Here is a 15,961-nt window from a genome sequence, read left to right on the forward strand (position 1 = left end):
ATCCCCTTATTCCAGGGACTATATTGGCATATACAATTCTACAATGTGACTTTTATTAGAGAATTTGTGGGTGGAACCCTGAAAAATAACCAAGTGAAGCATCTTTGAAAAATTAATATGTTGATGTTTTAACTGAATTTTCACTCAAAACCTAAAAAGACTGAAGCCAAGATCATCAGATTTGAGGTCCTAAAGTTAGGCCCCAATGTCCATATTTAGGCATCTACACAAGTGACCTGATTTTCAGAGGGGCTCAGTGCCTGCATCCCCTACAGAAATCCATGGAATTCAATGGTAGGTGGGGCACTCAGCAACTCTGAAAATCAGGCCGTTTGTTTAGGTGCATAAATATGGAATTAGGCCCCTAACATTAGGCATTCAATATTTAAAATGTTGCCCATTGTGCTTAACTTTAGGCTCCCATGTTTGAAAAGTTTGGCCTCTGAGTCTTATTCTGACCAGCACTGCTTCGAGATGCACACTAGAAAAACAGCAGCGAGAACATGGGACTGAACTTGTCTACTGCTATTCTGGGCCCCACAAATCGTAATAGAGAGGTGGCTACTCCGTCTGCCCACCACAGGAGGAGCTGTGGTGGGGTATTAGAAGGAAAGGCATACATTTCTAAGGAATGAGCATCATAGTTATAGGCCCCAGCAATTATTCTATGCACAAACACCGTTATTATTATGATTATCATTGCATCTTGGAATCTCACTCATGGACCAGGGCCTCCTTCTGCTAGGCACTGTAAAAACACAGATATATGTCCTCTGGAGACTATTGTGTTTTGGTCCCTGATAAAATCTGGCCCTCTCCCTATAGAATACATACAACAATGCATGGGAACTAGTCCCTACATCTCCCCTGGTTTTATTTCTAATTACTGATGTGACTGAGATTTACTAGGAACATCATGTAATTCGATTCTAAACTTTTCCTTGTGAAAAAGAACTATAAATATCTTACTGCAATGGATCAAACCACACTATCTTGCAACAGCTGTACTGTAGTGTTCTGGGCAAATATTGCAGAATACAACAGTATTTCTCAGAAGGAATCTTATTGTAAGTTTTGAATCAGATTTATTGCTGTGGAAGAATAAGGCTCTAAAAAATAGCTATATAACCAGAACATTACAGTGAATATCTAGTGAGAGTTAAAACATGTGAGGAATGTAATCAGGCCAAATTCCACAGGGCAGGAATATGTTGTGCTAACTGTTGTCATAAAACACATCATGATGAACTCATTTGACACAAGTATGAGTGCTCTATAGCTCTGGAATTTCCACACCAATGCCCTGATCCTAGAAATGCTTATGCACATGCTTAACTCAGGCACTTGAGAAGCCCCCACTGAACTCAATGAAGCTACTCACATATTTAAATACAAGTGCTCATGGAAGTGTTTGCAGAATCGGGGCCTAACTCAGCATTAATCTGTCAATATTTCCAAATATTACCAATTTACATTTCAAAGGTTGGTAGCAATATTTAAGTCACATTTTAAAGTTATCCAGGCTCCCTCTGGTGAACTCAATAATCCTGTCTCCGACAAGAATAATATCACAGTGGGATGAAAACTAGCTCAACATCAGCTATTAAATACATGAACATGACTAAACAGGAATAAATTCTTATTAGCAGCCCATTGTCTGTCCTACAGAAAACAGAACATGCAAATATATGGAAGAATAAAGACAGACTCCGAAACATTTAAGTTTTTGAACAGAGGTGTTGACAGTTAAATTGAACTTCTGGCAGGCATTTCCATCTTAACAGGGGAGCAAACAGCAACTCTTGGGTTTTCAAAACATTTACCAAAGATGATAATTACAAAGCCACATAGTTTTAGAATGACTTTCATTTGTCAGAACAGCTTACAGCAATGAGAAATACAGCCAAGACAAAAGCCAAATGTTGCTAACAGGAAAATAATGACAAATTTGCATTTTTGAGGTTGCATCTGATAATGCCTATTAGGAAGTATATGACCTAGTCCATAGCAAGTCATTGTTTCTGTTGTTTCTGCTGACAGGGCCTGATTCTGAGATGGGCTACTCACCCACCCTGAAGTGCCATTGATTCCAAAATATCATAGGGTTATGACCATAGCCCACAACTTTCCACAACTCAACTTAGAATAGCTTTAGGTTGTCATCGGTATGTGAATGTATTACTGCTACAAGTGAGCTAAATGTATTTAAGGACATCAAGTTCAGATCCAGATCTAGACTGAGACATGGGCTGTTCAGATCTGGGGTGTTAGTTCAAGCCCATTTTTCATTTCTACTAATTCCTTTGCAACAGAAATTCTGTACATAGTTAAGGGATGGGCGAATTTTGTTTGATTTAAATAGCTCCTGGCACCCCAAACTGTTGCCCAGCTTTAAAACCGAGTTTCATGCTCACTTTTTTTCTGAAATTCTGCAGTGTTGAAAGAACTATTTATGCACTTCTGCTTTCTCCCTGGTAATCAGAATCAGAAATGTCAACATTTCACATAAAAGGACGTTCTCAGGGTATTTCTGAGAGCCCAGAAGTTGAAGAGACAGAAATCTCACAAGCAAGTCTGTTTTCATCCATTTCCACCCTCGTCATGCAGCCTAGTCATGCGGATTCATGGAGACTGAATAAGATTGAACTGTAACACGACAGAACTAAACCAGAATCTCTCAAGATCTCTGTATCTCTATGCTGAGCATTGCTGTACAACTTGGGTAAAATCCTGATGGTACCTGCAACTTCCAATGACTGAAACAGGAGTACTTAGATTTCAGTGTATAGCATATAAAGCATTATACACAAGTCATTGTCTGTATGAAATTTTAGTTTGTACTGACTTCGCTAGTACTTTTTATGTAGCCTGTTATAAACCTATAAATATCTAGATGAGCTGATGTACCCCCTGAAAGACGGGGTCCGTGTACTCCTGGTTGAGAACAATTGATCTAGACTAGGAAATGTCCACATGTCCATGCTCATGGCTGTGCCATAACCCCCTGTTATCAACACTTAAACCCCAGAAGCATGTGTCTGTGGGTGAGTAAGCTGGCACGCCCTGAGGGGTGTGGATAGATACATGTCTCATCTGTGTCACAGCCCTTTATCCATGCCAGTTTGCAGTGTAAATGAGAGTAAGGGGCATGGCTCGAGTTTCAATACTCCACCCCACAATGTATTGAACCCTTTTCTTCCTGACCCTCACCTAATCTACAAAGGTTGCTGTCACCCCTTTTTCACCAGGAGTAGCACGTTGCATTGACCACATCAGAACAGTTTTCTGCTGAACTCTTTGCAGATCAATACAGATGGCATTGGAACAGGTGCTGAGAGCAGCTGCTTTGCCTGCCAACCACAGCCAGGTGCTGGTCAGTATGTGGTTGGAATACACTGTCCTCCACGACTTCACCCAAAGTGGCAGGAACATTTACCTGTACCAGGAAATTTCATGGAGGCTGGACCACGCAGGCGTTGAGTGGAATCCAGTCCAGTGCCAGGAATGCATCAAGCACTTGAGGCTCCTATAGAGGAAGGCTAAAGACTCCAACAGTTAGTCCAGGAGGGTTTGTTGTACATTCCCCTTTTACGAGGAGCTTGACTGAGTGCTGTCATGTGGCTCACAATCCCCTCCTCTACCCTGCCAACCTCATTGTCTGATGGGATGCTGATGAGAGCCAGGGTGAGGAGACAGCTGGGACCATGGAGGATGCCCCAGAAGGATGACACTGGAGGCAGAGGAGCATGTTATTTTGCACCCGAGGAACTTGTTGAGGAAGCCCCTGAGTTGTGGCAGGAACTGGAACAGAAGGCTTGTAAGTTACAATGGACCAGCACTTTCCCACCAATATCCCCTCTTGTTCTGGTGCTAAATTCCTGATTTTAAGATCAAGGGCATTTGAAGTATTATGCACTGACTCCACCCCGCCCCCCACCCCGAATAACATGCTGCCATTGCTATGTCGCTGTGAGTTTGAACTGCAATGCTGAAGCCACAGTATTGTCATGGCCCATCCCCTTACCAAACTCCTCCAACTTCCCCACCTCCATCCAACCCCAGCTCCACTCTACCCCAAAATGGTCCCAAGGAAGACACAGTTATAAATCAATGATTTTATTCGTTTCTCATTAACCACTATTATGCATTTGGTTAAAGCTATTTCTTAAAAACAGATTATTAAGGAAAAATCATTCTGCCCCTGTCTCTGTGCATGTCTCAGCCAGCAGTTGGGCAGCAATGGTCCTGGGGTCCATGGACCAGGGGTCAGGAGTGAGCAGGTTGGAAAGGTCCCGGTTGGGGATGGGACAGTTATAGAAACTTCTAACTGGTTGTCTAAAGTTAGCAAGAGCTGTCTTTTGTCCCTTGCAAGATTCCCTAGTTTCAGTGCTTCTCCAAACCCCTGATCTACCATCCCCTTATAAAAGGAAGGCATGTGGAACGTGGGCAGGATGAGGGGAGTTAGGATCAGGAAGGGAAAAGGAACACTTTAGTTGTCCAAGGAAAAGTTAGTCACAGCAGCCCTTTCCCCCTGGGAAGATTACAACATTTTTACCATGCTGCACAAGGCAGGGAGAAGGATCAGACTGCTGGTTGGATAAACACAGTGCAGTGTCCCTTTGTGGTGGAGAGGTGCGGAGCTTATGGTGATGATCTAAAACTTCAGAGGACCAAATAAAGTTTCACTGTGTCTCTTTGTTTCCTGTCCATTTCATTGTTATTAGGCAGGCACAGGATTAGGACTTTCTGGTAATGCCAAAGGGGTGAGGTGGGCAGAGTTTGTGGTTTACATCTCCTTTTGCATAGAAACTCTGTATACAAGCTAAGAATATAGTCTTAGTCTTCAGGAAATTTCTGGTGTAGCAGAAACTCCAGCTGGGTCCTGAGGTTCAAAGGCAGTGCAAATCTACTTGGTCCACCTTGATAGCTGACCAAACCCCTCCATTCAGCAAAATGTAGAGGGCTGAATATTAGCAGAAACATCTCTCTGGCATAGGTTGATGGTTCTCCTCCACAAGACTGGAAAGCCACTGTTCTTTTCCGTTCTGGTACCTTGAAAACTGTTATGTTCTCCAAATGTTGGCCAGCTTTTAAAGAAGAAGTTTTAAACTGGTAACATAGCCCCTGGAAGGAACTCCCCCACACCTCACCCTCATGAGACAGTATGAACATTTTCTTACCATTACTATCCTCTGCTCTTTCCTCATGGGCTGCAAAAGTTGTCTGAGAACAAAGGATAGTCTAACAGTCGAATTTCTGGAATGCTGAAAGTATCAAAATTGTGGCCTTCTACAGCAAAGTTATGGTATATGCGGGGATTTCTTGGCTTCTTCCAAAGGAAAAAATATATATAATACCACCCTTCTCTGTGAATTGGCAGGATCTTTGATTCCCGGGAAGGAAACCATTCCCCCAGAACCAGCACCTCAGAGACAGCAGAGAAAGACAGAGAAGGACCCTGGAACAGCTACTCATAGGGATAGAGAGGAAAAACCAGGAGCAGTTTGAATTCATCAGTGCATGGGAGGAGTGGGCTCTTCAGCATAGGGTTGCCAGGTGTCCAGTTTTTGACTGGAAAGTCCAGTTGAAAAGGGGACCTGACAGTGTCTAGTCAGATGTACTGACTGGATACCAAAATGTGGTTACTGCAGGATGCAGGGAAGGCTCCAGGTCATCAACCCTTGCCACTCCCTGCTCAGCTGGAGCTGCATCCTACCTGCATCCTGTGGGTGGGCAGGCAGGCTCTGGTGTCAGGCTGCAGCTCCTGCCCCAATCCTGGAGCAGATGGAGCCCAGCTGGTGGGGGAGAGAGGGAGGATTGAGCGACAAGGAAGGGGGATGGGGAGAGCAGTGAGCAAGGGGAAGCCTGGGGAAGAGGCGGAGCAGGGGTGGAGCCTCAAGGGAAGAGGCAGAACAAGGGCGGAGACTCAGGGAAGAGGTGGCATGAGGGGAAGGACCTTGGGAGGAAGAGGCAAGGCAGCAAGGATCCAGTTTTCAGAAATTAGAAAGTTGGCGACCCTACTTCAGCAAGAGGAGACCCTGAGGAACTGGTTCATGGAGCAGGCAGCACACCACAGGAAATGGGAACAGTCCCCAGTGGAGAAGCTCAATGAATTGGTGGGCAAACAAGTTCATGGCACCCCTGTAATGCTGAGGCTACAGAACCAGCTGATCATCAGCAACCACTGCTACTTCCTCCGCTTCCAGCTGCCACTCAGGACGTTGCTGTTTGAAGGACCTCACGGAGTGACTGGGAAGAGAACATGGAGGATACAGGATGCCCAAGACCTCACCCTTCACCAGTAGCTAAAGCCCCTTACGAGGGGACACCCCCCTCCGAGGAACCAGGAGGGGAATGATGAGCCTGTGGGAATCCCAGAATGCCACCAAATGCCTGTCCCCCAAACTTTTAGAGAAGACATTCCCAGTTTTCCCTCAGAGGCATTTTCCCATCATTCCCCCCTTGTCAGGAGTAGGGCAAGGAGATGGGTGCAGAGACATTAACATTTGTGCAGTGTTCTCAGTTGCATGCACTTAATTTTTTAAAGACTTGCTGTTGACCTGTCTTTTTAAAAATATTTCAATTACACATTCCACCTCATATTTTTAATACATTTTATACTTTCCTTGACTTGTGTGTGGCCCTTCCTTCCAAAGTATGAGGAACTGAAGATGCTTTAAGGTTCAGGATTGGGACCCACAATTCACAGCTCATGAAATTGAATGGTGTGTAACTGTCTGGTGTCACAATACTGCAAACACTTTTCTGGCTGTTCTCTTTGCCCCCGTGTTCAGAAATATCCAGTGTCCCAAGGAGGGACTGGTATAGTGCAGTTAGTATTATGTGCTACTGGTTTTCAATGCAACATAAATCTAAAACACAGAAAGGAGGTAGATGAACATCTTTATAGCTTAGTTCACATGCAGAAAATCAAAACACAATTCTAGTAACAATACAGACAAATGACAGCAACTATCACTACCCTGTGGATAAACAACTCCTCTTCCCACCCCCCAAAACCTTAATCAATTTCAGTCTTAGTAGGAATTAGTGCTGTATAACAGCCACTAAGTATAGTCAGCACTACTGACAAGGAATGGTAAAAAAACAGAATGGCTGTATAACCCACTCCCAAGCAAATCTTCATAAGGATGTTAAGAAAGATTGAATGCTCTCGATAACAGAGGTGCGTAAACAACTGTGAATAGTGAAGCCAAAAACATAGTGCAATGCTTGTAAAACAACTTGTCCGCTGCTGTGCATAAACCCAACCCCAAGGTGATAACCCAATCGAGATACCCTATTATAATGATCTTTAATGAGTGCAATGACTTTCAGCTACAGGGGAACAAAAGCCTCACAAAGCTATGTCACCCCACAAGTATGTACCAATGCTCCCTCACGCATTTTCAGCAGCTGCACAGGATGTGAAGCTGACCCTTGGCACAGACAGATGTCATCCTCTGCCCTACTGCTGTGCCAAGATGTATGCACATATGACATCCCTGATTTCCCTTGCCTGCTGGGAACCAGGATCAGTGTACATGTAGATGAAATTCTGCTGTCTGTGCAGAGTTTGTAAACCAGACTTCTCCTGAGCCTAATTGGGATGACAGCATTCCGTTTTACCCTCACAAACGTTCTGGAGTATGCAGCAGGTGATGATTATACAAACAGTGTTTGCCACATTGGCACCCAGATTGGTGTGCAGGCAGCACCAACAACCTTTCAACCTACCAAACATTCATGCCAAGATCATTTTGCAGCTACTGAGCTTGTAATCGAATTCCCTTTTTTTAGAGTCATTGATGTTGGGGTATGGTTTTCAGCCAAGGCAGAAGTGGGTATGTAGGGTCCCTGAAAATAACAGTTGGCACATACACACCATACAGAACAATATCATTTCTAGGGCATAAAGTCCCTTCTTCTCCCTCCAAGTACAATCCTGATATCATGATTGCCTCACCACCCTGATATCATGAACCTTTCCAGTATTTCCCATTTTTGTGTTCATGAATCTGCCTCTGTGATCCATTAAGCCTTGCAGAATGAGTGAATAGTAAGTTTTCCATTCACTTGCCTCTTGTGGTGGGCAAAGTACTGGGATATGAGTACATCAATGGCTCCTGGACAGTTTGGAAATCCCATCCTCTGAAATCCAGCTGTTATTATTGGAACTTTTGTTACGGCAACCACCTGTGGATAAATCAATGTTAATTGCCTCTCAAATCTGCACAACCATGACCCCAACAATAGACTTTCCAACCTCAGAGTGGTTTGCAATGGACCTCTCTCTCTCTCTCTTTATATATATATATATAGAGAGAGAGAGTGTAGTCAGCTTCCACAGGGCAATAGCAACTGGCTTCTGAACTCATATGGATTCCCTAAATCAAGTGTTCTAGTGCTCGAGGTTTGGTGCAAGTTCTTCACAAAGATCCATGAAGGTCTGCGTCCTCATTAAGAAGTTCTGAAGCCACTGCTTGTCAACGCAGGTATCCAAAACAATGTAATCCCACCACACTGTCCTGGTTCTTCTGCACCAGAAGCAACAGTGCATTCACCATATCTGTATCACATGAGCTGAATGAATTATCATTGATCCTCAAGGTCAACCACCTTCAGTGTGTCAGAACATTCTGCCCAAATTCCATCCAGTATCTCTCCAATTGCCTGCTCCACTGAATAACCAGGAGCAGGAGCAGAGCCAGATCATCATCCTATTGCTCAGTGTCTTCCAACCCGTTTTGCAGGGAATAACAGTGAGTGACCATGTGATCAGGAAGTGTCATTAGCAAATGTGTGAAGGAGGGGGACAGTACCAGCAAAACACAGCAAAGCTGCTCCTAGAGTGTCTCCCTGTGACTCAAAGAACCCTGGGATGTCATCTCTGAAAAGGAAGCACTAAAGTCTTATAACAACAGCAGCAGTTGTGGATGTAGGTACTGTGACATTATCTGATTAAAATATGATCACATAGATCATTGTTGCTACCACTGTTATAAAATTGCAACAAATCTTGTACAAAGTATGTCAAGTAAGGTGTCTATGGAAATGTTATGACTTGCTGAATATGATTATGCTATGTGTATGCAAGCATCATTTTTGTATCTGAAGTTATGAATATTAACTATGTATCTGTATTCAAATGTTTGTTCATGTGGTAACACCAACAAGGTATTTAGCCAGCACATTGTGAAGGAACTATTCAAGTTAAATGGCTCATCAAGGAACACTTAACTCACAATGGACCATGGGAGACACCTATCTACACTTAATGGACTTTCCTGTGGTGGCCTCTACTATGATTAAGCAAAATCATGCACGGACATGTGATTGCCCATGTGACTCCAAACACCATCTAGTTACCTGTAATTTTCCACAATGAGAATAATGGGTTTCCCTTCAATTAAAGGTCCTGGAAACACCTCCATTTTGCCTTTTTCCTGCCCAAACCTCTGGACTATGAACTTATTCTAATGGGAGCATTCTAACCAAGGGGCTGAGGTTTCCTTTCAAGGATTTGGAAGCAGCTAGAGACTTAACAAGCCAGCAGTTTATTCCATCATGGCTACAAGCCTGATCCAAGAAATTTTCCATTGTTGTATGTATTTGATTCCTTCAACCAGTTTTAACTCTCACCTTTCTTTCCTTTTATAAATAAACCTTTAGATTTTAGAAACTAAACGACTGGAAATAGCATGATTATTGGGTAAGATCTGAGTTGTATATTGACCTGGGTATATGGCTGGTCCTTGGGGATCAGAAGAACCTTTTGTTTGATGAAACTGGTTTTAAAGAACCACTCATCTTTAAGTCTAGTGTCTGGGTGTTGAATCCAGGACTGGAATGCTTAGGGAGACTATTTTTCTGACTTCTTGTTAGCCAGTATGGTGAAAACAGAAGTTTACTTTTGTTGCTGGTTGGGTATATCTTATGGGAGAATAACCACCAGTTTTGGGGTGTGTCTGCCCTATTTCTCAGCAGTTTGTCCTGAATCTGGTATTCTCAGTTGTGACCCACAGAGGCACGGTGACAGGTATACACATGTACACAGCATTATACCCGTGTCCACCACAGCATATGTGGACTCTCAGGCTGGGTATGGGGCACATGCACAAGCATGTACCCAATCCTGTACTCAATCCTGTACTCAAGCATTAGCTAGATTAAGGCTAACATGGTAGGCCTACCCATGCTACAATCACACCTTCATTTTGCAGAGCAGACATACCCAGTGGGTCGGCAGCACCTGCTGCTTACCACATTCTATAAGCAATAGTAGAGCACACTAGCACAATGGCCAGGCCACAATCTGGCTCAATATTTGGCCATAATTGAACGAAAATTTTAAGATCCCAGCAAAACATATCTTTCCTTTCCATACCTCAGTCAATTAAAAGAGTCCATCCAGGGCATTTACCATTCATCCCTAATTTGCAGCTACTAATTTCCAGTTGTTTTGGAAGAGAGAACTATGAAGAGATGACAACAAAATCCTGCTGGAGCTAAGTAAAAATCACCCTGGCAATTGCTTGAGTCAAATGAGGTCCATGTCTGTGCAGTCCTTTAAAATGGAATAAAAGTTTGCGCTCAATAAACACAGAGAGCTCGAGTGAATGTGTAAGGGAGGATGGAATTGGGCCCACAGAACAGATGTTAAAGTAACATAAGGCAATTACAGCTCCTTTAACTCAGCCTCCTTGTGTTGAAGGCATTGTGGCATTTACAGAATTATTTATTATAGCATTCCATGAGTGCACCGCAGTGCTTTAGTACATCCCCCTGCAGGTGCTGAGAGGCTTCTGTGAGGAATGCATTACAAAGACCTAGACAGACAGATTAGATAGGGTCAGATCAACTCTCCCATGGGAAGCCCAGGGAATAAGTCCAAGGGAGAGGAAATCAACCCTTTCATGGAGTTTTCCTTAGATCATTCCACTGGGGAGAAAGAGTTTGCCCCCAATGGAAAGAGTTTGCCCCATCATCATCATGGAGCTCAGTTTATCTACAGGAGGCCAGAGCCATGGATGGGGAGGCCTTGCACCTCTACAGTGGAGCCCTATTATTGATTGACTCTTAGGCCCTCCTGTAATAAACATGATTATTATTATTGTATAATAATATATAATACACTGGCTCCGAGGCCCCTCCCCTCTGGCTTCCTGGCAGTGCAACGTCAGCCAATTATTCCCCATCCCCATCTCTGACAATGACCTCTTCTTTTTCAATGGCACAGTGGATAACCAAGTGATAGCTAATGAACCTTGGATGCGTTCACTTTTCCACACATTCATTGCGGCTTGCTAGCGGGCAAGGGAAGGAAGAGGCACACAGAGCTCCTATCCCCACCTCCTCCTCATGTATGGATTCCTGGACACATGGAGGGGCCCTCGGTATATTCAGGACTGAGAATGGTACTGCGGCTGTCGCTTCCGCCTGGAAAAGGGGAGATCCATTATGAAGGGGACTCTTGGCATGCAACTCTTGAGGGGCTGATCTTCCACATAGAAGAGTGTCTTCTTATAGTTCTCCATTACAGTCAAGCAAATATAGCCACCCACATGCTTGGCCCATATTGGTGAAATCAGTATTTCACAATAGTAGCTAACATTGACCAGATGGCTCTGGGAACTACGTGTGGGCAGAGGTGGATTAAACTTTTGTGGGGCCTGGGCAGACCAAGTGGGGGCCCTTCCCACCCCACTGCGCTCCTGACAGGGAGCAGGGTCGGGGCTGTCCATTTTTCCGGGGCCCCCAATTGGCCATGGCCTCTGGGTATGGGCAACCATTGGTCCAGTGGCTAATCCACACTGTGTGTGAGGCAATGCCTAAGTCTGAAGGGTCTGAAGAAATCCATGAGCATTAATGCATATTTTCCTGGCTTTTGTAGTTCTTAACCTTAACATTAACACTTTGATTTTATTTTACTTCTTGTGAATCTTTTTAATGATAATGAACCTTGCCTGGATAAAGTGGATAATGGAAGTGCATGCTCCATATATAAAGCTGTACATCCCTGGTATAATGTGGGAAGATGCTTTGGAAATTTTATATACCGTAATCACCTACATTCTCTAGTTATTCATATTGTTTATAGACATTCCCAGAGCTCTCAGCAAGGAAAATAACAGCCCTTACCTTAGGGCCTAATATCCTGCAACTGTCACTCACTTTGAGTAATACTTACACCGAGCAAAATTTGCAGAGAGCCAGAACAAGTCCTAAGCGCCACTAAGATACACTGCTGTGGGCCCAGCTCCGTCCCCATTTATTCAAGAAGCAGGGCCCTTTGTTTCAGTGGTCTTTCCCTTTTAATTTTCAGTGGATAATGTGATTTAAATATATGGACCTAGTTTGACTTAAGTAAGGACTTAAGGGGGACTTAAGTGGTGCATGGGCCTCTGCATAGGGATGAACTTCACCCAGGGGTAGTCCCATTTTGCTCAACACCAGTAAGAACTGCAGAAATGGAGCTTTTCTTTACTGTGATCTAGAAATATCCTATATAATTATGGACATGGTCTTGCAAGCCTCTGCATGGGGAGCTGAAGGGGTTCTGCATGTAGAGGTCTTTCAGGATTGGGGCCAGCATGGTCACAATATATATCAATGTGCCTACAGAGCTACTGTGAAATAGTTTTCTCCCCTTCCTCACATTACTCTCGTATCTCCATAGACCTGGATTGAAATAATTTCCCTTTTTAATTTCCCATCACAATGACATCAGGATTGGAACTCCACAGGCTTGTGCTGCAATAATTGATGCTATTTGCATTCCACATTCTAACAGCTTCATAACAAGATCTCTATAGATGTGCACTGAAATTTTTTTCCCACCAAAGTCTTATAACGCAGCTGCAATATAATGACATTTTAATAGGGTCCCCACAGACTTGCGATGAAATTGTCAAGAGAAAATTGTGATGATGTTAATTGAATTGGGAGATAATGTTGTTAAAATAAAATGTGAAAAGTAATTGCTCTGGGAGCTGAGGAACCTTACAAATTCAGGGATGGATCCTGCAAAGACTTATGCATGTAAGTAATTTTGCTCATGTGAATAGTCCCACTGAAATTGACTACTCTTCACAGGAGCAGTTACACACACGTGTAAGTCTGCGGGAGCAGGCCCTGAAAATGGAAATGTTTTAGGCCTTTTCTATTCTCTGTCTTAATATCCAAAACGGCTCATCCAAATTAAACAATTAAGGAATTGCACCTAGGCTGAGACAGTTTATATACACATTTCTGCCTGATGTGATCTGTAATTATCTGGAAGACTGACATATCTGTTACCATAGGCCATCTTAACTGGTGTCAACTATTATAATGGATATTTAGCAAAGCACTTTTAAAGGCTTGGGGTGAAATCCTGACCCTCCTGAAGTCAATAAGAGTTTTGTCATTGATTTCAGTGGGGCCAGAATTAACAGTAAAGATTACGGGCCCTGTCCTGTATAGAGATTCAGGGGCAGAGACTCTCATGGCCACAAGAAGTCCCACTAGTTCACTATACAGGATCAAGGCATCTTCACAGTCACAGAGTGCTCAGTGTAGCCCTGAAAAAATGTCCCCTTTTTGATGCTTCAGCAGTGTGAAAGGGACTTTCGAAACTATCTTAGGCAGCAGAGAGCTCCCTCAACTGGTGTGGCCAGCATACCCTGCTTTATGCCACTCACTACTCCGACTTCCGCAGCACAGAGTATCCAATCCTCATCTGGTGAAATGTTTCAGGCATGGCTGTTCTAGCTGGGGTAGGTAAATTAGAGCAAACTCAAGGCTTCTCTAATTTATACTAGAGCTAAACCATCCCCATGCCAGTCACAGGATGCCAGCCAGAGGATCCCAGCTCTGATTCCATTCCATTGAGCGCAGGGACACCAGAGCAATGCATTATTTTTAAACATAGCATTTGCATTTACAAATCAAATACGACATGCCATATGATTATCTATTTATGATGATTATTTATTAGTATTTGTATTGAGGTAGCATTTAGGAGCCCTAATCATGAACCAGGACCCCACTGTGCTAGGTTCTGTACAAATGCAGAACAAAAAGTCTGCTCCTGCTCAAAAGAACTTACAATCTAAGACAAGAGACAACAGATGGAAAAAGACAGATGGAAGAGTACATGGAGACAATGAGAAAATCTTGCATGATAGGCAGTGGTCCCAGCACACCAGCAGCCTAATCCATTTTCTTTTTTTTGTAGGCATCACGGAAAAGGAGAGTTTTGAAGGAGGATAAGGAGTTTGTTTTTTGGATGTTTCAGGGAGCTCCTCCCAAGCATGAGAAGCAGCATGGGAGAAAGCACAAAGCTGAGTACTTGAAAATTTAACAAATGGGAGATGGAGGCTGCCATCATGGGCTGATCAGCAGCAAGCATGGACAGCTCGCAAGTGAATCAGGAATGATAGGTCGGGTAGGGATAGGCTGTGAAGGACCTTGAAAGTGAAGACTTGTAGCTTGTGTTTGATGGAGTAAAAAAGGAGGTGCCAGTGGAGGGATGCAAAGAAAGGGTAACGTTCAAAGTGACTGTCTAGGAAAATGATCTTTGCAGCAGAATTCTGAATGGATATGAACACAGCAAGATGGCATGTGTCAAGTCCAGAGAGAAAGATGTTGCAGTAATTGAGAGCTTGGACAAGAATTTAGTTGTGTGGATGGATAGGAAAGGTCATATCTTAGGCATGTTATGCAGAAGGAATAGGCAATATTGTTACCATATTTTACTATACTGAATATGTTATTATGTGGCTGTTAATACTTCACTTCTTTAAAAAAGTGTCATGAATGGCAGAGTGTAGCATAGATTTCTAAGAGTTTTCACTTCTCATTTTGTTTTCATAGATATTGTTCCTGACTAGATGTCTTACATAACTAACCAACAGCAACATGAATTTAAACTGTATGTTGAAACATAAACTTTGAAGTTTGCATTTCAGAGGTTATACTATATGTCACGGTGTCTGGAGTGGCTCACAACTGTGAGTGCCTACCTCAGGGAAGACTGTCCAAAAACCAGGCAGACACTCGTGTGTGTTCTATAATTAGATTTCACAAGCCAAAGACAAATGTGAACTCCTGGATCAGTATAACAGTCATAGAATCATAGAATATCAGGGTTGGAAGGGACCTCAGGAGGTCATCTAGTCCAACCCCCTGCTCAAAGCAGGACCAATCCCCAATTAAATCATCCCAGCCAGGGCTTTGTCAAGCCTGACCTTAAAAACTTCTAAGGAAGGAGATTCTACCACCTCGCTAGGTAACGCATTCCAGTGTTTCACCATCCTCCTAGTGAAAAAGTTTTTCCTAATATCCAACCTAAACCTCCCCCACTGCAACTTGAGACCATTTCTCCTTGTCCTGTCCTCTTCCACCACTGAGAATAGTCTAGAACCATCCTCTCTGGAACCACCTCTCAGGTAGTTGAAAGCAGCTATCAAATCCCCCCTCATTCTTCTCTTCTGCAGACTGAACAATCCCAGTTCCCTCAGCCTCTCCTCATAAGTCATGTGTTCCAGACCCCTAATCATTTTTGTTGCCCTTCGCTGGACACTCTCCAATTTCTCCACATCCTTCTTGTAGTGTGGGGCCCAAAACTGGACACAGTACTCCAGATGAGGCCTCACCAATGTCGAATAGAGGGGGACGATCACGTCCCTCGATCTGCTCGCTATGCCCCTACTTATACATCCCAAAATGCCATTGGCCTTCTTGGCAACAAGGGCACACTGCTGACTCATATCCAGCTTCTCGTCCACTGTCACCCCTAGGTCCTTTTCCGCAGAACTGCTGCCTAGCCATTCGGTCCCTAGTCTGTAGCTGTGCATTGGGTTCTTCCGTCCTAAGTGCAGGACCCTGCACTTATCCTTATTGAACCTCATCAGATTTCTTTTGGCCCAATCCTCCAATTTGTCTAGGTTCCTCTGTATCCTATCCCTGCCCTCCAGCG

Source organism: Caretta caretta, chromosome 3 (genome assembly GCF_965140235.1).
Source record: "Caretta caretta isolate rCarCar2 chromosome 3, rCarCar1.hap1, whole genome shotgun sequence".
Classification (NCBI taxonomy): Eukaryota; Metazoa; Chordata; order Testudines; family Cheloniidae; genus Caretta; species Caretta caretta.